Source organism: Panthera tigris, chromosome B3 (genome assembly GCF_018350195.1).
Source record: "Panthera tigris isolate Pti1 chromosome B3, P.tigris_Pti1_mat1.1, whole genome shotgun sequence".
NCBI classification, from domain to species: domain Eukaryota; kingdom Metazoa; phylum Chordata; class Mammalia; order Carnivora; family Felidae; genus Panthera; species Panthera tigris.
Genome location: NC_056665.1, coordinates 7,139,833 through 7,163,510, shown reverse-complemented (window position 1 = coordinate 7,163,510; position 23,678 = coordinate 7,139,833). Strand labels below are relative to the sequence as shown.

General features: G+C 44.9%; 1 protein-coding gene across 14 annotated transcripts in view; it reads right to left on the bottom strand.

The window, feature by feature from the left end:
• The window catches only part of DET1 (DET1 partner of COP1 E3 ubiquitin ligase), a 93,670-nt gene extending 80,344 nt beyond the window's left edge, over positions 1 to 13,326 (bottom strand). For 13 of the 14 annotated variants that reach the window (XR_006218378.1, XR_006218381.1, XR_006218382.1 and 10 more), the window contains exons 1-2: positions 13,209 to 13,326; positions 12,329 to 12,457 (exon numbers count right to left, since the gene is read on the bottom strand). The gene's annotated coding sequence lies outside the window, so the exon portion shown is untranslated. Of the gene's footprint in view, positions 1 to 12,328; positions 12,461 to 13,208 lie in introns of all 14 variants that reach the window. The other variant, XM_042988098.1, reaches the window with a different exon arrangement.
• Positions 13,327 to 23,678: the final 10,352 nt, after the last annotated feature.

The following is a 23,678-nucleotide window of genomic DNA, read 5'->3' as shown; positions in this document are numbered from 1 at the left end:
GCAGACAAGATAGAGGCTAAAATCAGGGGACAAAAGTTTGAGAAGAAAGAGATATTAGCATCATTTCAAAGTAGCTCTCCCAAGATATTTATCAATTACAAAGGGAAAAATAACTTTATAGTGGAGAAATCTGGCAGACACTGCTTTGTTAACATCATCAGTAATAAGAAAACGTCATGTACCTTCAGATAGAATCCACTGAGAAGGACACACGACCTCTTCTGTAGGATTCTTCCCAGGAATGCATGGCCTCAGTCCAGTCAATGAGAAAACAAAGTCAAATGGAGAGATATTCCACACAAAGTCCACACAAAGTCAAATGGAGAGATATTCCACAAAGTTATTGACCAATGCTCTTCCAAAGTGTCAAGGATGTGAGAGTCAAGGAAAGAATGAGGAATCACCACAGATCCAAGAAGACTGGGGAGATAGGGCAACCAAACACAATGTGAGATTCTAGAATAAGAAAAAGGGGCATTTGTAGGAAAACTTGCAAAATTCAAATAAAGTCTGTAGTTTTATTAGTAGTATTGTAAAGATGTTAATTTTCTGGCCTTGGTAACTGCCTTGTGGTTATATAAGTAGTTGACATCAGGGGAAGCTGACTAAGAGATATACATTAATTCTCCCTTTTATTTTTGCAACTTTTCTGTAAGTCTAAAATTATTTAAAAATAGGAAGGAAGGAAGGAAGGAAAGAAGGAAGGAAGGAAGGAAGGAAGGAAGGAAGGAAGGAGCAGAAGGGAGGTTGATAAAACGTAATAAACAGAAAAGGAAAAGAGCTAAAAATGCTCCTTTGGTATCTCTGTTTGGTGAGCAATGTTACAATTTCAGAAAATGACTCAGCCTACTGGGAGTTTTATTTGATTGTAAAGATAGAAGTAGGGTTTTTGTTGTTGTTGTTTTGTTTTGTTTTCCCAGCAAATGGTGCTGTATCAACTGGACGTTCACATGAGTGAATCTAGAGACAGACCTTATAAGCTTCACAAAAATTAATGCTAGACCTAAGTGTAAAACACAAAGCTATAAAGCTGCTGGAAGATCACACAGGGGAAACCTAGATGGCCTTGGGCAGGGTGAAAACTTTCTCACAACACCAAAGGCATGATCCCTATGAGAAATAATTGATCAGCTGGACTTCATTAAAATTAAAATGTTCTCCTGTGCCAAAAATACTGTCAAGAGAATGGGAAGACAAATCACAGACTGAAAGAAAATATTTGTAAAAGAAACATCTGACAAATATTTTCTAAATGTCTGATAAATATCTGTATATTCAAAATATAAGTGAACTATTGGGACTCAAAAATAAGAAAAGGAGAGGCGCCTGAGTGACTCAGTCGGCGGAGCGTCTGACTCTTGATTTTGGCTCAGGTCATGATCGCACGGTGGTGAGATTGAGCCCTGCGTCAGGCTCCGTGCTGAGCATGGAGGCTGCTTAAGATTCTTTCCCTCTCTCTCCCTCTGCCCCTCTCCTGCTTGCACTCTCTCTTTCAAAAAAAAATTTTTTTTAATAAGAAAAGGGAAAACCTGACCAGACACCTTATCAAAGAAGATACACAGATGACCAATAAGCATATGGAAATATATCCCCATCGTATGCCATTAGGGAAATGCAAATTAAAACAAAAATAAGGACGCCTGGGTGGCTCAATCGGTTGAGCGGCCGACTTCGGCTCAGGTCATGATCTCACGGTCCATGAGTTCGAGCCCCGTGTCAGGCTCTGTGCTGACAGCTCAGAGCCTGGCGCCTGTTTCAGATTCTGTGTCTCCCTCTCTCTCTGACCCTCCCCCATTCATGCTCTGTCTCTCTCTGTCTCAAAAATAAATAAACGTTAAAAAAATTTTTTTAAACAAAAATAAGATACTAATACACATCTCTTTGAATGGCTAAAATCTGGAACGCTGACAACACTAAAGGCTGGTGAGGATATGGGAGCAACGGGAACTCTCATTCGTGGCTGGTGGGAATGCAAAATGACGGAGCCACTGGTTGAAAATAGTTTGGTGGTTTTTTACAAAATGAAACATACACTCACCTTAAGATCTAGCAATCATGCTCTTTGATATGTACCCAAATGAGTTGAAAATTTATATCCCCACAAACCTGCATACAGGCATTTAAAGCAGTTTTATTCTAGTTGCCAAAACTTGGAAGCAATCAGGATGTCCTTCAGTAGTGAATGGATAAACTGTGGCACATCCAGACAGTGGAATAGTATAATTCAGCCCTAGAAAGAAACAAGCTATCGAGCCATAAAAAGACATGGAGGAGGGGTACCTGGGTGGCTCAGTCGGTTAAGCAACAGACTCTTGATTTCAGCTCAGGTCATGATCTCATGGTTCATGAGTTCCAGCCCCACATCGGGCTCTGTGCTGACAGCTTGGAGCCTGCTTGGGATTCTCTCTCCCCCCTTCCCCTCCCTGGCTCTCTCTCTCTTTCTCTCTCTTTCAAAAGAGATAAATAAACATTTAAAAAAAGACACAGAGGAAACGGAAATGCATATTGCATATATAAAGAAGCCAACCTGAAAGCTCTACATATTCCTGACATTCTGGAAAAGGCAGAATTGTGGAGACAGTAGAAAGACTAGCGGTCGGCGGGGAGGGAGGAATGAACAGGCAGAGCACAGAGGATTTTTAGGGCAGTGAAACTATTCTTTGGGATACTATAATGCAGGTCATTATGCATTTGTCAAAACGTACAACACAGAGTATACAACACCAAGAATAAACCCTAACGTAAACTATGAACTTTGGGTGTTAGTAACGTGTCAGTGTAGGCTCATCAGTTGTAACAAATGGCCCCTCTGGTGGGGAATGTGGCTAGAGAGGAGGCTGTGCATGTGGACGCAGGGGAGATCAGTGAACACCGTGTACCTTCTGCTCAAGTTTGCTATGAACCTAAAAGTGCCCTCAAATGTAAAATCTATTTTCAAAAACTTTTACATTTAATACAAATTCTGAATGGTTGGATGGGGCTCTTGGTAGTTACAGAAGGAGTCCCCACTTCATCTTGTAGGTCAACTAAGAGATTATATGTAAACGTCCTGCAGTTCACCCCTGGGTCTCCTTGAGTCAAAAGCTCATGAAGGTCATTGAGCCCAAGTGCGTGGAGCTAGAAGACTTTGTAGAGGAAATGTTATTTTAGAATGAAACCCCAGCTAAGGTGCCAGGGGCTGTGGAACACAAACCCGTAAAACCAAGCTCCTTGGAGCGCTTAACAAGATTTCCACCTGATGATGGGAAAACAACGATTTTACTGAGATTTGTCCAGGAAACTGGTTTCTCCCAATCTACCTAAAAGGCTGAGATCATTTTAGTAATAATAATGCGAATCAGAAGCAGTTGGTTTCTTGCCCAAAGGTGGGAGAGATTGAGCTGCTCACTGGCAAGTGTTGCTGGCCTTCCTGTCCCAAGAATGCCAAGAATGCACCTGTATCCTCTCTCCAATGACTCCCCTCTGTGACTAACTAATCACTTCTAAGAGCTGGCTTCGATTGCTGCCTCTGGCATTTTCCACTAAAAGGCCCCTCTGATAGATGGTCTGGTAGATTGCCAAAGGAGTGATTTATGCTTACAGTTAAGCGCAGGACCTTCTCACCTGCCTCCCTGGGAAAGCAGCCGTTATCTGCACTGCTTAGAACACCCTGGGGAAACATGAAGGGGAAATGGAGTACCTTCTCTTTATCTATAACCTAATTCAAAATTAGTGTGTGCTCTAACTGTAAATCTCAGACTGAGCCGTTCTTAGCTAATTATGTTTTTGCCATTTCATTTTATGTGATAACAATAGTATCAGCATTAAGCAGAATTTATAGTTTTCCAAGTGCTCTCTCGAGTGTGGGTGTATCTGATGCTCACCCAAACCCTATCAGGTAGCAAAAGAAGGGTCACCATTCTCATCTGAGGAAAGAGAATTTCTGACCCAGGAATTGAACGGTTCCCCAAAAATCAAACATCAATTTCTACCATCAAACAACCTTGTGCAGGGATTGTGTCTACTTTAAAAGCAAATTGTTAAATAGTTCAAAGATATGTATAATACAGAAAATACAGAAGATAGCCACTTATCTATTTCCTGGTTTTAACAACTTTTAACCTGCTTGCCTCAGATGCTTTTAAATCAGAAAGAAAATGATACAGGGGCGTCTGGCTGGCCCAAGCAGTGGACCATGCCACTCTTAACCTCAGGGTTATGAGTTGAAGCCCCACATTGGGTGTAGAGATCACTTAAAAAAAATAAAATCTTTTAAAAAATGATACAGATACACTTCCTCTCTTCCTTGCTAGAGGTGATTGCCATCCTAAAGTTGTGTTATTAAACCCATCCTGGGGGGTGGGAGGGCGGGGAGGGTGGGTGATGGGTACTGAGGAGGGCACCTGTTGGGATGAGCACTGGGTGTTGTATGGAAACCAATTTCACAATAAATTTCAAATAAATAATAAACCCATCCTTCTGTCTGTTATTAAGCATTTACCGCATCTATATTTGGTCATGATAATCTATGGCATTACGTATGCTTTACTTCTGATATTCACTTTATAGCTTCTGAATCTTTTTGTAACTTGCTTTTCTCCCTGAACAAGTTTTCTAGACATCCAAGATGATAAATATGGAGTTATAAATTAATTGATCTATGTATTTTTTTTTTTTTTTACTGAGCTAGTATTTCATTACACAAATAGGCCCCAGCTTACTTATCCATTCTCCTACTGATGGATTTTTAAGTTGCTTCCAAGATCAAGGGTTCCATGGTCTCCCAACTGAGCCAGCCAGACACCCCTATGTCTTACTCTTCAAACGGTGCTGCAGTGACCATTTTTCTCATGCTTCCTTGTGACCAAGTATGAGAATTTCTCTAGAGTATGTACCTAGAAGGAGAGTTGTTGGGTTGAAGGATAGACACACCTTCAAATTTATTAGATGTTGCTAAATTACTCTCCAAAGTGACTATAGCAATTTATACCTCCAACAAGTGTCTAAAAATTCCTGTCTCCCCATATCTTCACCAACACCTGGAATTATTACTCTGGTTAATTTTCCAATTTGATGGGTGTGATTGGTTGTTTTAATTGTTTTCATTGCATTACCCTCATGACTAGTCAGTTTGGGCATCTTTCATAAGTTTATTGGCCATTGGAGTGCCCTTTTCCTTAAAAAAAAAAAAGTTTATTGATTGATTGATTGATTGATTGATTTTGAGAGAGAGAAAATGAGGGAGAGGAGCAGGGAGCGAGGGAGAAAGAGAATCCCAAGCAGGCTCCATGCTCCAACGTGGGGCTTGATCTCACAACTGTGAGATCTTGACCTGAACTGAAATCAAGAGTTGGATGCTTAACCAACTGAGCCACCCAGGGGCTTGTGGAGTGCCCTTTTCTATGAATTGCCTGGTTATGTTCTTTGCTCAGTTTTCAATATTTTTTTTATCTTTTTCTTACTTATTTATACAAGTTCTTGAGGGATTCTAGATATTAATTCCTTACTGATGATACACTTTGCAAATATGTTCTCCCAATTTTTAAATTGATTTTAACTTAGTTGATATATTTTGCCTCTACTAAAATTTCAAAGGTAAATGTTATTGAATTTTTTTCTTTTTTATTTGTGCTTTTTGGGTCTTGTTTAAGAAATCATTCATTGTCTGTGTGCCTGGGTGGCTCAGTCGGTTAAGCGTCCGACTTCGGCTCAGGTCACGATCTCACACCTCGTGAATTCGAGTTCTGCATCGGCTCTGTGGGGACAGCTTGTAGCCTGGAGCCTGCTTCAGAGTCTATCTCCCTCTCTCTCTGCCCCTCCCCTGCTCATGCTCTGTCTCCCTCTCTCTCAAAAATAAACATTAAAATTTTTCTTAAAAAAAGAAAAAGAAATCATTCACTGTCATGAAATCATAAAGATATGTTTCTATATATTTTCCTATTTTTTCCAAAACTTTACCACATTTTTACTTTTACTTCCAAATGTAAATTATTTTAGGGTATGGTATGAGGTTAGAAACTACTTTTATTTTATTTTCCTTATACATGTTTTCATATAAATGTTCCAACTGCCAAATGCCCGTAGACCAGTTTTCCATATACCCGTAGGTCTGTTTCTGAGCTCTCTATTCTATTCAGTTAGCTGATTTTAACATTTCTCTGCCTGTTCCACACAGTACTCATTACTATAGCTTCATTATAAACCTTGATATTTGATAGAGAAGTCTCCCTCCTTAATCCTCATATTCTTGGCCATCTTCATATAAAATTTAAGATCAGTTTGTTAAGTTCACACAAGAAAATCTCCTGGCTTTTTATTAGAATTGCAATAAATTTATAAATTAATTTAGGAAAATTAACATTGTAATGTCATTGCCATATCCACAAACACATCATGTCTCTCCATTTACTTACATCTTCTTTTATATCCTTCAATAAAATTTTAGGATCTGCTCAATGAGTGCTCTATCATTATGAGATTTATTCCTTGTTATTCTGAATGAGCAGGGGAGAGGGCCAGAGGGAGAGAGAGAGAATCTGAAGCAGGCTCCAAACTCAGCATGCTCAGCACGGAGCCTGACACAGGGCTCGATCCCATAACCCTGGAATCATAACCAGAGCCAAAACCAAGAGTTGGACACCAGCTAACTGAGCCATCCAGGTGCTCCCCAAATCCATTTATTAAAGAAACTTTCTTTCTTCCATTGAATTATCTTGAGACCTTTGTTGAAAATCACAGATGATAAATGTATGGAATTACTTCTGGACGCTCAATTTTATTCCCTTGATTTATATTTATCTTTATAATGTCTTGATCATGGGAGTTTTGCCATAAGTTTTGAAACTGCAAAGTATGAGTCCTTCCAACTTTGTTCTTCCTTTTCAAGAGTGTTTTGGCTATTGCAGGTCCCTTGTATTTCCATATGATTATGAGGATCAGCATATCACTTTCTGCAAAAACAACAACACAAAACACAGCTGGAATTTTGATAAGGAGTATGTTGCATCTATAGACCAAGTCGGACAGTACTGCCATTTTAACAATATTAATTATTCCAATACATGAACATTGGATATTTTTCTACTTACCTAGACTTTTAAATTCCTTTCAGCAACGCTTTGCAGTTTTCAGTTGTACAAGTTCCACACATGTCTCATTAAATTTATTCCTAAGTATTTTATTCTTTTCGATGCTATCGCAGGTGGAATTGTTCCCTTTAATATCAGTTTTGGATTGTTCACTGCTAGAAATAGAAGTGATTTTTGTATATTGATATTTTGTGAACTTGCTGAATCTGTTCATTATGCTAATGTTGGTGTGTGCATGTAGATTCCTTAGACTTTTCCATACAAAAGACCATGTCATCTGCAGATAAAGAAGTTTTACTTCTTCCTTTCTAATCCTTTGATTTCTTTGTCTTGCTGAATAGCCCTGAATAGAAACTCCAACACAACATTGAATATAAATGGTGAGAGTGTACTTCCTCATCTTGCTCCTGATCTAAGGAAGAAAGCTTTCAGTCTCTCACCATTAAATGTGACGTTAGCTGTGGATCTTCTGTAGTTGCCTTTTATCAGGTTGAGGAAGTTCCTTTCTATTCTTAGATTGTTGGGAGTTTTTATCATGAGATGGTGTGGAATTGTGCCCAAAGATTTTTCATGTCTATCGAGTTGATCTTATGGGTTTCATCCTTTATTTGATCAATATGGGATATTATTTTGATTTCTTGCATTCCTGGAATAAATCCCTCTTGACCATGGTGTATAATCCTCTTAATATATTGCTGGATATGGTTTTCTAGTATTTTGTGGAGGATTTTTGCATCTATATTCATAAGGGCTTTTGGTCTATAGTTTTCTTATGATATCTTTGTCTGGTTTTGATGTCAGAGTAATAATAGCCTCAGAGAATGAGTTTGGAAACACTCCATCCTCCTCTATTTTTTATTTGGAAGACTTTGCAAAAGACTGGTATTAATTCTTGAAACGTTTGGTAGAATTCAACAGTGAAGCCATCTGGTTCTGGGCTTTCCTGTGTGAGAAGTTTTTTGATTACTGATTTGGTCTCTTGTTATGGTCTGTTCAGATTTTCTATTTCTTCTTGAGTTAGTTTTGGTAATTTGTGTGCTTCTAGGAATTCTCCAGTCTCATTTGGGTTATCTAATTTGTTGACATACAGTTGTTCATACTATTATAATGTTTTTTAAAATTCCTGTAAGGTTAATAATAATGTTAATAAAAATAATAATGTTTCACTCCTGATTTTAGTAATTCGAGTCTTCTCTCTTTTTCGTAGTCAGCCTAGGTAGAGAACTGTTAATTTTAATGATCTTTTCAAGGAATCAACTTTCAGTTTCATTGATTTTTCTCAATTGTGCTGTTGATTTTTTTTTTTTTTTTTTTTTTTTTATTTATTTTTGGGACAGAGAGAGACAGAGCATGAACGGGGGAGGGGCAGAGAGAGAGGGAGACACAGAATCGGAAACAGGCTCCAGGCTCCGAGCCGTCAGCCCAGAGCCTGACGCGGGGCTCGAACTCACAGACCGCGAGATCGTGACCTGGCTGAAGTCGGACGCTCAACCGACTGCGCCACCCAGGCGCCCCGAGTGCTGTTGGTTTTTGACAATAATACTATAGCAAACAAACTTATTAGTTCATAGCATGTCTGTAGATGCTCTTCCATTTTCTACCCAAATGATCCTATTCTCTGAAATGGGGACAGTTTGGTCATTTTCGCGGTGCAGTCCAGTACTATGTTGATTACAGTCATATTCCTGTCTTCAAAGAGAATGCTTCTCATACTTCAGTGTTACATGTGATGCTAGCTGTGAGTAGATACGCTTTATTAAGGAGTAGTAATATCTTTTCATTCAAGGCTGGCTAAAAAGTTTTCTCTTAAATCAATACTGAATTTTATCAAGTGCTTCTAGATTTATTCATTGCTCATAAGATGTTTTCCTTTTCATCTATGAAAGTTGAATGAAGTTACATAAATAGATTTTCCAAATGTTAAAAATCCTTAACACGTAGAATAAACTTTACCTTCTTATTATATAAATTTGGCTTACTAAAAATTGATTTTCTACACCTATGTTTATAAATTAGATTGCTCTATACATTTATTTCCCATATTTCTTGTGATGTTGTTCCTTTTCTTTTCTCTTCTTCTTTCTTTTTTCATGGTCAAGTTTGTTCTGTAATATAGAGAAATTTTGTTTCTCAAAGTTATGGCAAAATTTGCAAGCATAACCATCTGAACTTGATGTCCTATGCATTTTAGGGCAGAGCATGGTAGATTTTGTTAAAGATTCACCAATTCAGGGGCTCCTGGGTGGCTCAGTCGGTTAAGCGTCCGACTTCGGCTCAGGTCACGATCTCGCGGTCCGCCAGTTCGAGCCCCGCGTCGGGATCTGGGCTGATGGCTCAGAGACTGGAGCCTGCTTCCGATTCTGTGTTTCCCTCTCTCTCTGCCCCTCCCCTGTTCATGCTGTGTGTCTCTCTCTGTCTCAAAAATAAATAAACGTTAAAAAAAAAAAAAAGATTCACCAATTCAATTATATTTTCCTGACCAATTACTTCCTATCATTAAAATCATTAAGTCATGCCTCATGTAATGCTTTTTGCTTTAAATTCTACATTAGTCTTTACACCAGGTTTGTTTTAGTTGATATTGGCTACATAGACTTTTTCCTCAACTCTTGACTTTCAATGGTTCTATATTTGTGTGACTATGTATGTCTCTTGCAACAGCTGAATTTTTAAAGCCGTCTCAAAATGTCTGTCTTTTAGCTGGAAGATGCAGTACTCTTAAATTTACTGTGATTAGTAATATTAAGAGTTTCTACCGTCTTATCCTCTTTCCTCTGCTGGTCGGGAAGTTAAACCTATAATTTCTATCATTTTAGCTGCTTTCTTAATACATTAACACACATTTGATTTAGCATGATATCAAGCTAATAATAAAACGTACTGGAATAAGACAAGAAATGTCAAACTCTTAGAATCTGTAGCTACCCTTCCATTTTCCATGCGGTCCTATTCATTCTTCACAGTATCTTGAGATTTATTTTCAGATTTTGGTTCCACCTTCCAAATTAGAAATTATTATTGCTGTATTTTGTAGTCAGTGCTCTTTGGCTTTGTCAACATATTGTCTAATCTCCAGTTGTCATCATGGCTTCTTTCATCTCATTCCTTCCTTTTGGCTTCGATACTTTTATTATCCAAGCCCATTCTTTTGTGGCTCTCGCAATGAAAAAAACTGTTAGGGACCCCTGGGTGGCTCAGTCGGTTAAGTGTCCGACTTGGGCTCAGGTCATGATCTCCTGGTTCATGAGTTCGAGCCCCACATCAGGCTCTGTGGTGACAGCTCAGAGCCTGGAACCTGCTTCAGATTCTGTGTCTCCCTCTCTCTCTGCCCCTCCTCCACTCATGTTCAGTCTCTTTCTTGCTCTCTCTCTGAGAAATAAACATTAAAAAAAATTGTTTAAAAAAAGAGGAAAAAGAAAAAAAAACTGTAAAATGCTCTATAGTTTTAGGTTCTTTTTTTTTTTTTTAATATGAAATTTATTTTCAAATTGGTTTCCATACAACACCCAGTGCTCATCCCAACAGGTGCCCTCCTCAATGCCCATCACCCACCCTCTCCTCCCTCCCACCCAGTTTTAGGTTCTTTAAAGTAGTCTTTCTTTCAAATTTACACTCAGGGCATCTGGCTGGCTTGGTGGGTGGAGCGTGTGACTCTTGATCTTGGGGTTACGGGTTCCAGTCCCACATTAGATGTGAAGATTATTTAAAAATAAAAAAATCTTTAAAAAATTTTGAAAAGCCAAATTTACTCTTGAATTGTTTAATTGAGTCTAGAATTCTGAGTTGACACTTATTTCCCTGTAGCACTTTGAAAATTTTGACCTTAACTGTAGCTAGGTAAAAATAAAAACAATTCTTTTTATGTTTGATTTTCTGTAAGTTCACTATTAGGTTTCTAGGTATAAATTTATTTTTATTTATTCCCCTCAGAACTAGTGGATTTAACTGAAAGAGTATTTTACTTTTGTTTGTTAATCAATTCCAGAACTTTCTTAGGCATTTTCCCTTCTAATACTGCCTCTCTCCCTCTTCTATTTTCTCCTTCTAGAATAGCTAATAGAAATACCTTAGGCCTTCTCATTTACTCATTCTTGCCTCTTAATATCTCTTTTTTATTTTCTATAAATTTATCTACTTGCTAAATTCAAGAGGGTTTTTTGGCACTATCAAAGAGTTTACTAATTCTGTCTTCTGCTGAGGTAATCTGTTGTTGAATCTATCCATTAAATCTCATTTAAAAAATTCTCTCTCTCTAATCTACGTTTTTTTGTATAAATTTTTTTAATGTTACTTTTGAGAGAGAGAGAGAGAGAGAGAGAGAGAGACAGCATGAGTTGGGGAGGGGCAGAGAGACAGGGAGACACAGAATCTGAATCAGGCTCCAGTCTCTGAGCTGTCAGCACAGATCTCGATGCAAGGCTCGAACCCATGAACCGCGAGATCATGACCTTAGGTGAAGTCAGACGCTTAATTGACTGAGCCACCCAGGTGCCCTTAATCCACCTTTTTAAAAAATGATCACCTATTCTTTCATCATGGTTCTTATTCCTTCTTTTGAAGAACTTACCAAAAGTTAAGTATATTTATTCTTAGACTTTACTGATTATCCCACTACCTTTGTGTTTCTGGCTCCAGTGTACTGTCCAGTATATACCATGTACTCCACAAATATTTGTTGAACAGGAGTGAGATACTCTACTGACTGAGCGAGCCAGGCACCCCTAAATATTTGTTGAACAAATCATTGAAAACAAATGCAGCGACGATTAGCATTTGTCCTCCTGAGTCTTTTTTTTTTTTTTTTTTTTTTTTTTGCCTCCGAACAGAACAACTCAAAGTTTGCTAGACAATATAACTAACCACCTTCTTTCAAATAGTTTTTAAATTGTGGTAAAATGCATGTAATATGAAATTCACCATGTACAGTTCAGCGAGATGAAATATATCACACTGTTGTGCTACTATACCATTGTCCATTCACAGTCCTCTTTCGTCTTGCAAAACTGAAACTCTGCACCCATTAAACAATAATTCCTCATCCCCCTCCCCCTGCCCTGGCAACCAACCATTCTACTTTCTGTTTCTATGAATCTGACTACTCTGGGTACTTCATGTGAGCAGAATCATACAGTAGTTGTCTTCTTGTGACTGGATGGTGATCAATGAACAATATAAATTTTAAGTGTTTCCGACACCTGAATATTTTGAAATGTGAAAATGTAAGAGGAAAAAGAAAAACCAACCTTATTAGCAGGACATACCTTACGCCCCGTGTTGTCTGAATGTAGGAAGCACAGATGTCTGTTGTCAGTCAAAGGTTGGACCTGCAGGGCACCAGCCGTCAAGTAGTGAAGCAAGAATTTCAGCCTGAGTGAAGCCCTTACCAGCTCCTGCTGGACACAGGGGGAAGAGAACTCACATGATTACATGTCCTGACAGGTGACATTAAGGAAGTGAGCAGGTGAGAAGGGGACAAAAATATTTCACTTTCCTCTTTACTATTAAAAAAAAAAAAAAAAAGGAAATGGCTGATGATTAATGGCCTCGGTGACACTGACAAATAGGAGAGGAAGGTTTAGGTTGGACTGGACCCCAGCTCTTTCTACAGGGGTCAGTGCTATGCCACTGCATGCAGGAGACATGGGATGCCTAGATTCCTATGTGAACATTTTCAATCTTGTTGACAAGTATTTCCAAAAAAAATTTTTTTTTAATCTGTGAGACCCCAGTTAACATTTCCGTGCCTCATTGGGCTCCCTGGACACAAGCATGAAACCCTAGATGCACGCTGGCTCCGTGGTGGATTTGCTTTCTCATCCGTTCGGCTGCTCTCTGCAGCAATGGAGCCTTGGTTTATCCGTGCACCGATGAGGATGCGGGCAGGTGGATCTGTGTGGGCGCTCCCTGGGTGTGCTCACTCAGGCACGAGTGTCGGTGAAAGAGTGAGTGACAAGGGTGAGCGATCACATTCTTGAATTCAGGAAGGACAATCTGTCTGTGGTCAGGTGGCCGGGGGTCGACCTGCCAAGGTGGGGCGGTGGGAGGGAAGGGGACGGATGCGGAATGTCCCTGTGGAAATGAAAGTTTCTGCGTGATCTCCCTCTGGGAGTCTCCCTGAAGCCAGGCGGCCCCTCTGCTCACCTGCTCAGCAGCCAGGACCGCGGAACAGGGGTGAGGACAGAGAGCTGGACCCGGGACTAGCTCTAGGGCCTCGTCCGGGGCGGGAAAGGTTGGCTTCTGCACTAAAGCCGGACACCGCCCCCCCCCCCCCCCACTTTCTACCGCAGCGGAGCGCGGGATCCCGGGATTCCGGACCCAACGGCGAGGCAAGAGACAGAAAAGGGGGCGGGCGGGCTGCCGGTGCTCGGGCCTCCGCGAGCTGTTGCCATGGCCACAGGGGACTTTTGATGTGAAGCGCGGTGACCACCCCCAGCACCACCAACTTCCCTTCTCCACTCGTCCTCTGGATGACGTCATGGACGTCCGTGGCCCTGACAGGCCACCTGTGGGTTGGTCTCGGCTTTAAAGCAGCTGTTCTCCCCTGGCCCCCGCAGCCCTGGCGACTGTGTCTGCACCCGGAGCACCCGGAGCGACTGCTGACCTGCCTCCCGCCCTGGCGGCGCGACCATCGCTTGGGACAGAACAGATTGTCCGAGGGAGGCAAGTAGGGGTGCTTCACAAAATACCTTCCTCAAACCCCAACCTCCCCCCACCCAGCCCGACCCTGCTCCGCAGTTCTTGGGGAAGAAGCGACGAGCCGAAGGCGGGGTGGGGAGGGGGCTTTCTTCGAGAAAGAAGTGGAGCGCACTCTGTCTTCCTTCCTGGCGGTGGCGACCCAAGTCAGGTAAAAACCCCGATCAGTGTCCGCGGTCCAATCCTCCCCCTCAGGGCCAGGACTCGGGACTGGAGGAGCCCCCGACCGGAGGTGAGATGCGCGAGGCTGAGCCCGGGGCTGCTTCCTAGGGCCGGAGGAGGGGGGCCGGTGGGCTCAGCATCTGCCACAGGTGCCGTGCCTGCTGACAAATTCAGCAGGAGGCAGGAACGCGGCCAGGGCGCCTGGGAAGGTGGAGGCGGCTCCGCACCCCGGCAGCTGAGCGCTCCTGCGGAGTGCTGCGGCCCCTAGAGTTGCGGGGGCGTTTCGTTCTCGCACCCACCAGCCCGGCGACGGCGACGTTGGCTTGTCAGGCTGAGTCAGGCGTCCGCTCGGCGAAGGGCAGCATCAGCCTTGGGAGTGCTCTCTCTCCGAAGCCGGTCTCCCCAAGCCCACCCTACAGTGACCTGGTCTCGACTCTGATCGCCCTTCAGAGTGCAGGTGCATCAGACCTGTTACATGCAGAAAAGCGGCGGGGTTCGGTGTTCCAGACTTCCCTTCGCAGCCTTGCCCGCCACCAGATCTGAGCGCCAGGAGTCCCGGGATTCTGCCCGCCGACGCTCAGGCAACCCAGTGCCCAAGGGGAAAACGTGGGGATTGCCGGGAGGCCACTGGATAATTACCCCAGGGCAAGGGGCTCTTTCTACACGCCGCGATTGCGGCGAATTACACTAATTCGGGGAAGGGAAGGGAGAGGCGCAGGGGATTCCGCCTCAGAGGCAGCCCGGTCTGCCGAAAAAGCATTTCTGTTGCAGACACGTCCTAGTCTCGCCTTCCCCCCCTCCCCCCCCAAAGGGTGCCTACCCTTCGGGTTCCGGCCTCAGGGGTCAGAATCCGGCAGCTGGAGGGTCTCCAGAGCCCCTGAACGGTGCATCCGAGCCTCCAGCTTCAGCACCAGAGGCTGGACAGCGCCCGGTCCGGAGAGCCCCTGGAGTGGGTTCCCGCGCGCCACTCGGCTTCCCAGCCCGACTCAGCTTGAGCTAAATTCCTCAGACCCCACACGGTGGAGGCCAGGAGATGAGGCAGGGTTCGCCGAGGGGTGGGGGGGAATCACCTTTCCCATTTCTCCAGGAGGTTAGGTGTCAGATTCTGGGAGGGCATTCTATCCCCCCTTCGCGAAGAGCAGTTGGAATACAACTTGGTGCAAAGTTGCCGGGAGGGTGCCTAAGCGAAAAGAGGCGCGCCTGGAAATGGTGAGTTCAGGGGCAAGCTAGAAAGTGGATCTACCGGAAACCCCCGGCACTGTTGTGTTGTGACATATCGCTACATCCAAGCCGTCTTCTCTCTCTCGCCCCCGCCCACCCCCACTTCTTCCTTCTCTCTCACTCCACAATCTCCGAATGCCCTAACACGGGTGAATGAAGGGATGCGGTGGGGGGAGATTTGAGATATTGAGGCCGAGGTAAGAAAGCCTATTTAATCTGAATCTGAATATCTGGGTAGGTGAAACCTGTGCAAAATGAACATCAAGGTCCTCAATTTTAACCAAAGGAGCCCAGAGTGCCCTTTGCACGAGGAGCAGGATGACTCTTTTGCCAAGGGGGAAAAAAGCCACGGAGGGGAAGACATTATCACAAAAGGGCTAACGGAGATGGGGGAGGAGGGGACAGGACCGAGGCCCTAGTGTAGTTGCCAGGCAACCAGCCCCAGCCTCCTGTTGCCTTGGTTACAGTGAGTGGAGGGGTTTGGGTCACTGATTATCCTTGAGCACCTGGATTCTTTAAATTATCTGCTGGAGAGCCCCTGCCTTCCCCGTGCTGGATGGGAGACACAACCGGTCCTGTAAGATCTCAGGGGTTTAAGAGGAAATCCTGGAAGGTGAATTTTTCTTTTTAAGTCAAGGTTCACAGTGAAGCAGCTACCTTTCTCCAAGGCAACACTTTCCACTCTCTCCCCCACCCCCTTCACTGAGGTAATCATATCCTACCCTGCCATTTCTCTGGGATTTGCAATTAGGGATTTCTTTCTCTCTCTTTCATTTAGTCCCTTAGACGGAGGGGCCAATCTTCCTCCCACCTCTTTTTTTCCCTTTAAATGAGTAAAACATATTTGTTCTTTATGGATGAATTCAAGGAACTCAGAGAAATTATCCAAAGGTGTTTCCGGTACAAAGAGAGGGTTTCTCCTTGGCTTGGCGGTGGTTCCTTCCTCCCTAGACAACTCCTCCATGAGAGGGAAACTGAATTCTAGATCACCCTGTCTTCTCACTTCTCCCCACAGACCACACAGCACAGGTTGGTAGAAAGGCAGCCCTCTTAGCAAATTTCCACTAGTGTTCCACCTGCATTTGATTCTTCAAGATTCTCTTCCCTTTATTCCCTCTCCAGCCTGCCTTCATAGTGAGCAAATCAGCACTTAATATTTCCAATCCTCTGATCTTTTTCCCTTCCCTTGATTGACAAACACTGATTCCGTGTTTCATCTGTCGGCTTTGCCCACCTGTGTTCATTTGCAATATCTGTGGGAAATCATTTTACCCATCCTTTCCCAAAGGCAGTTGTAACAGTCTCAGAATGATTTAAAGGGACATCACTAGTAAGTTAATAGGACAACTTGTGTTCTGTGGACTATTTCACCTAGAATACTTTTCCTTCAGAACCTTGAACTTTCCCTTTCCAAAATAAAACCTGGTTTTAAACTGAGCTATGATTTGACAACAGGGAGATCTCTGTTTCAGACAGGAACTATCCTATCAATATCTGTGATGCCCTGCATCAGTAAACACACACTTCATTTTCTCTTCCTTGCCTTTTCCTTTACGCATTGCTAATATAAAAAAAAAATCAGTCATTATAACTTCAATCTAAATTGAAGGTCAAAATTACTCTCCGTTGACTGGCTAGTTTGGAGAAGATTTACATTAAAATTCTTTCCCCTCACATGTTACTATAGAAACTTCTTTTTAATACAGACCAGACAGCTGGTCTGCTTTTTGTACTTTTCTTCCCAAAGAAGTACCTCCTTTGTGAATTCTCTGGGGCAGCTATCATTGATCACATCAATAATGTCCCATAGCCCCATGGCAACAGTGTTTTGTTTTGTTTTGTTTTGTTTTTTAATTATTATTCCTTTTCTGCTCATTTTCTTTATGGACAAAGGGTCTGCTTTCCTTTCAAGAAGAGAACTGAGATCTTATTGGTCAGGAAAGGAGAAGCATTATTTCATTGGTTAGTTTGCATTGCTTTGTCAACCAATCAGAGGATGCCATTTATCCTTTTCTGACTAGCTGAGTGAACAGGGTACCTAGAATATTTGAATCTGCCTTAGTTTCTTCCAGTAGCAAAGGATGGAATTCAGAGTTCTAGGACCCAAGAACTTTGGCTAATCCAGAATGCATTTCACTTGCAAGAGCAAATTTTGCTACCTAGTTATTTGTAGCTTACTTGAACACAAAGTACGTTGTTCTATGCACTTTTCTTTTTATTTAAAAATGTACCTTGATCATCTTTCCACATCAGTGCATGTGACTGGTATCAGCATACCAAGGGTCCAGGGAATTTTTGTGATTTCTCCTAGAAGTTCAGAATTGGTTCCCACCTTTAGGGATTTAGGGAAACTGTCAGGGGCGAGGATGGGAAGCTAGAGGAGGGAAGAGCTGTTACCTACATGATCAACATACATCCTAGCTTTTGGATTCATTCTGTCCAACTTTGGTGCCCCTGGTAGTTTTGTTTGATTTTCTACTTTAATTTTTCAGAGCTGGTCCTTTGTCTTGCATTTTCAGTGACAAGTAAAAAATCTGGATGGATGGAGATGATGACCCTCCAATTCAGTGTAAGAGCAGACACATCACTTCCCAGGAAGGCCTGTGGCAGGTAGGTGATGGTGATCCCTGGAAATGGAGATCATTCCAGCCCCTTGTGGCACTGGAGTTGGGCAGGTCTGTGTTTTTCTTTCTCCCTGCACCAAATAGTCCTATTTAAGGATTCTGCCATTAGCCTACACTTCTGCAAAAGAAGGGGGCATTAAAATTCCACCCTTTCCAAGACAGAAACTCTGATGGCAGTTTGGAAGAAGGTTTAATGTGAGTACCGATCCCCCTGGTCAGTCTTTTCTTGGTTCTTAGCTGGAGGGAATGTTTGGAATGGACAAATGCTTGACCGTGATAGTGCTCTCAAGGGCCACCTCCTTTAGTGGCCCCATCTGTGGGCCACTAGTGCCAGAGTTTCAGTAGCATCATGAGCCCCAGCACTAGACTATAAGCCCTTCAATATTAGGGGCTATGTTTTGTATACCTTTGTTTCCCTGGAACTTTGTCATGCTTAAAATAGAGTCTCAACAATGTTTGAACTGAATCCTACAGGCTAGTATCAAGACAAGTCCCTTAACTTCCTCTTTATGACAAGGGCAGTTCTAGCCCTGGACCCTCCCCCAACTGTCCTTTCCAAAAGCTTCTATTCCCTAGCTCTCTTCACAAAAGATACACGAAGGCTCAGCTCATCGTTACCATGGTTACATGGAGTGGCCACACGGAGGATCCCTATCACCCATTGCTGTCAGGAGGAAAGAGAGAGGAGGGGTTTGGGGATCATTGTCACGGAGGAAACCATGGAAACAAGCGTTGCCAAGGCAATGACTCTAAATTCAGAGGAAAGAAACTAGAAGTGGGGAGAGGGAGATGGGGGGCTCAAGGGCAGGTCATGGTTTCAAGGTACATTTCTCTTAGACTGTAACAGCCTCCTTTGCTATTTGCATCTTTTTTTAAATAAAGTATTTTTCATTTTATTTTTTTAAAGTAATCTCTATGCCCAGTGTGGGGCCTGAACTCGTGACCCCGAGATCAAGAGTTGCATGCTCCACGATTGAGCCAGCCAGCCACCCCTCTATTTACATCTTCACCCAATCCAGAAAGAGCCCAGAGTTAAAGAATTTAGGAAAACAGGGCTTCAAGTCCATTTTCATTGGTTCTGCAAGGAAAAGGCCAATGAAAATGAGTCTATTCACACTCATGATCAACTGTCTCTGAATTTTGCCTCTTTGCTAACCAGTTGCATGAGCCAGACTGTGTGGTAGGCACTGGAATATAATAATGAGCAAAAGCCCCTGTTCTCATGTTGAGCTGATCACAGGACAGCCACTTGGTGGCTTTAGGTCAGGGTTGCTCACAGGGCTAGACTGGACAGTCCTGAATGTCAATGTCCAGGGATCTGCTAGGATTCTCTCCAAGCTCTCTCTGTAACATTTTTTAGCTTTATCTATTACCACCAGAAGTTTACCTGGGAACTCCCTGAGAAAGGCCTGTTTTTCCTAGGAGTACCCCTTCAGTTAACATCTTGTATGTTACTTAGCCTTGTTCTCTAATATTAGCACTCAGATCTTTATCTCTGAAACTATGCTAAGGATGATGTACCAAACCTCTTTCAACAGTGCCAAAGAGACATGAGGCCATTATTAAGAGATTAATGACAACAAATCCCTTTCTCTTCCTTGATGGGTTAGATGCTGGGGGTGGGGTTCCTCAGCCCCTTGTAGCTTAGAGTCCCAGAGCAAGCACCCCACTGGGGAGTGGAGAAAAGGGGGTCTCAACAGCCTCCTGGGGAGGGCTATCTCTCCCCTGTACCCTCCACAGAAGAGCTTGGGGTTTTCTCAGGCTCACCTGTCTAGGGCTAACAGTTGGAAGGCCTTGGGCCTCGGAGCTGGGCACTGCCAGTCTTCTCCATGTCCCCCCTCTGTGTCTCCAAGCAGGTCCTGCCCTGTTCCGGATGGAGAGACTGGAGAGAACAAACTGAAGGTTGGAGAGCTGGTCTACAGAGGAAGACGTCTCAATTAGAAAGAGAAAGAATTGAAAGCAGCACCGATAGGGAAGGGTCATTATCCCCCAGCTGCTGCAGAAATAAAATCAGGGCGGTGCTCTCTGAGCCACCAGAATATTGTGGCTTTTGCCAATTAAAAAGCAGATACGCCCTGCCAGTGCAATTAGAGTCTGGGCTAGGAAGGGCGGGGGGGGGGGGGGGGGGGGGGGGGGGGGGGGGGGGGGGGGGGAGTGTGCTGGGCTAGGCATGGGGTGGGGGGGTGGCTAGCCTTCCCTCCATCAGTGCCCGGAGGTGGGCTGGGGCAATTCTCTGGGGAGCCCAGCACTCGACCTAGGAGGAAGGGGACCCTGGGCTGAGAAGCCATCCTCCCCCCCTGCCCACAACCGGTTCCCCTTTTCCTCTCTTGTCTATACTGCTTGCCCAAAGCCTTAGCCCCACTTCATTCTGAGCTGTGGCTCAGCAAGCCCTGGGAGGGTTTTCACCATGGGCCTTGACTGTAGACCTGCAGGGCTTGGGGAGGGGGGGAACCTGATAGAGAGGGGTCACCATTACCTGGAGTCCTTCCTTTTTCCTCATCTCCAATCACCATGATAACACAACGCTTTGTGATTAACGAAGAAAGGTAGAGAAATGAGCTGCCCGCCTGCCTCCCTTTACTAAATAAGATCTCTTTATTATTAAAGCAGGGATTTCAGTTCATTCTAGAAAATAAAACACTCTGGAGGCAAGAAAGAGAATACAGGACGTTCCCGTCCCTCCTCACTCTGAGCAGAGGCTCCGGAGACTTCGGAGGTGGGGGAGGGGTGGTGGGAGGGGGCGCGCTTGGCGGTGGGAGCCTGGCGGAGAGCGGTCCCCCCACCCCCCTGCAGGAGCGCCGGAAGTCACCTGAGGAACAGGCCTGGGTGAGGGCTTGGAGCGGCTCGCCCCATCTGGAAGACTAGTGATTTTGTTGTTGTTTCGCTGCACCCAACAACAAGTCCCAGTCTGCCTCATGGTGCTGGCCACCGCAGCGGGGGGGTGGGCAGGGCCGCGCCCCCATTTCTGGCTCTCCTTCCAATGTTCTTTTTGTGCTTTCTCTATGTCCTGGAAAACACCTTCGGGAACCGCCCCGAGCACTCCCAGGGCAGCACACCCTCAGGCCGACTCTTCCAGAAACAAGGACAGATGTTAGTGTGAGCTGAGAAGCATGGGGTGGGGTGCGGGGATGGGGGTGTCTGTCCTCGGGAGCGCTGGGCTGTTTCCGCACCCCTAAAGAGCAGGAGAGAGCATCCCCCTCTGTTATCACGGGTTCACCCCACGACCGTTTATCGCTGGGCACCCACGGCCGGGTCGTGTTTGTCAGGAGAGGGCCGCCATGTGCGCGGGCACAGAGGGGCAGGTGCCCAGGACAGAGGCGCCTACCACGCTGAGTGCGCTGGCTTAGCAGTACGGAGAACACGCCGCCCCCTGGCTCATCTCCAGCTTGTCTGCTGCCTCCCCCAGGCCTGAAAGAATGGACTCCTGTGTTTGCAACTATTGGCCCCCAGAATCTGCCTCGGTGCTGCTGGGTCCAGAGGCGTCACCAGGGCAAAACTTGGGGGGGCAGGTAGCTGTGCTTGGGGAGCAGCAAAACATTTCCCAGCCCCTCTTCATGCCTCTGCGTATGGGGCAACCTCCTCCAAGGTGGTTGTCAAGTCCCTGTGATGAGACCCTCAGGGGAGACACAGTTTTCAAGCGACAATGCGAAATGCCTTCTCTGGTCCTTTCCAGGCATAGTCCCACCTTCTTCTTCACCCACACAGCAGGCACGAGACACCCTGGGGTCCTCCTGCCGAAGAAGGGAAGGATTAGCTCCCCAGCAGCTCGGGGAGGCAGAAAAGGCTGGAAAAATCTTAACACGAAAGAGAGCACCTTACCCACTTAAGCTGGGTTGGGAGTTGTCGTCCTTTAGGAAACGCTAAAAAGGCAGCCCTTCGTGGAGCTCGCCCTGCTTCTGCCACCTGTGTGACCTCTGGCAAAGAACTTAACCTCTCAGAAGAAATCAGTGTTTCACTCTCAGCAGAGGCTGCTGCCGTCACTGCTTCAGCTGCTCCTTCAGCCCCTCCAAACCAGCTCACTTCTCCCCCATTTCCTGCCTCTTAAATTTCTCTCTAATTCCTAACCCAGCCTGAAGCCAGTGGGCCACCGACCCTATTAGAAATCTCATTCACACTTGAGAAGGGCTGCAAATTGGTGTCACTCAGCAGGTGTCTGCCCTTCGTTGGGGGCTGAGCCGGGGAACTAGAGAGGAAGGAAGTCACATCTCTCCCTGACAGTCCTCAGCCTCCAGGCCTGGAGTAGACACGGGAGGGGGAGGGATCCTGCGTCAGTGAAACAAAACATGGGGGGGGGGGGCGGGAGGGAAGTGGGGCGCACTCCGGAGGTGAGAGATGGATGGGAGAGCCCAGAATGAAAAACAGAGGCAACTAGGCATTCACTCCGAAGACGTGGGGGCGGGAAGGGAATTGGGGCTTTGACGTGTGGCACCCTGTTCTAATCCTGGCTCTGCCACTTACTGGCTGTGTGACTTTGATCCAGTCACTTAACATCTCTGAGCCTCAGCTTCCTCACTTGTAAAATGGAACTTATCACAGCTACCATGCCAGGTTGTTTATTTAAATTAAGTGAGAGAAGTGTCATAGTACATAATGGCATATGTAAATACTCAGCAGTAGTCTCTTTGCCTCCTCTTTCATGGTTTGCCTCTTCCCTGACCTGGGGTACCTACCGGACAGACCGACAGTCCCCCTTCCCCGAAGTAGGAACAAATGAGAACAGCCATCTCTGGAATACAGCCGCCCCCATCAGGTAGAAGTTTTATCCCATTCGGATGTTTATCTCTTCCCTCCCCAGATCACTACCTTGTCCATTTCAGGAGGCTCAATATATAATGAAAGAATGAATATAAGCCATAGATCCCCCCTTCCTCCCTGCCCCCACCCTGTTTTAAAAATGTAGAAACCGGGGCACCTGGGTGGCTCAGTCGGTTAAGCGGCCGACTTCGGCTCAGGTCACGATCTCACTGTCCGTGGGTTCGAGCCCCGCGTGGGACTCTGTGCTGACAGCTCAGAGCCTGGAGCCTGTTTCAGATTCTGTGTCTCCCTCTCTCTCTGACCCTCCCCCGTTCATGCTCTGTCTCTCTCTGTCTCAAAAATAAATAAACGTTAAAAATTTTTTTAAAAAAATGAAAATGTAGAAACCAAGGCTTAGAGAGGGTGTGTGACTTATCTCCGGGTCATTCAGAAAAACAGATAGCTTACTACTTCTTAATGTAGCTTTATAGGTATTTCAGAACACAAAAGGGTTGGTGATCCAAGGGTCAGGGTGTCTGGTCCCTTCTCCTTAACCGCATGTACCCTGTTTGTGCAACCAGCAGCCAGCTTTCCAGCACGCACATCAGGTTCCCTGGATGAGCAGGGACACAGCGCCCTCTGCTGGGGTCTCTAGGTAGCTGCGCTTTAGCGGTGATTCTCTGGAATCCCCTGAGGAGCTTTAAAAATCTGCGTGTTCAGGGGCGTCTGGGTGGCTCAGCCATTTGGGGACCGACTCTTGATTTTGGCTCAGGTCATGATCTCGCAGTCCTGGGGTCAGGCCCTGCATCGGGGTCCCCCGTCGCGGGAGCCTGCTTTGGCTTCTCTCTCCTCTCTCTCTGCCCAAACACCCCTGCTCGTGTCTGCGCGCTCTCTCTCAAAATAAGGAAATGAACATTAAAAAATGTCTGCATGTTCAGGCCTCTCTCTGGACTACTTAAATCAGCATCTTGCAGTGTGACCAAGCATCAGGAGTTCTTAAAGCTCTGCAGGTGATTCCAATATTTAGCTGAGACTGAGGGCCACAGATGTAAGGGTTTTAATTTCACTTGTGAAGGAAATTACTAGTCTAGACTAGAAACAATAATGGTGGAGAATACAATTCCCCTGGACCGTATCCCCCTCCATTTTCTATACAAAAAAAAAAATCAGTCATGTG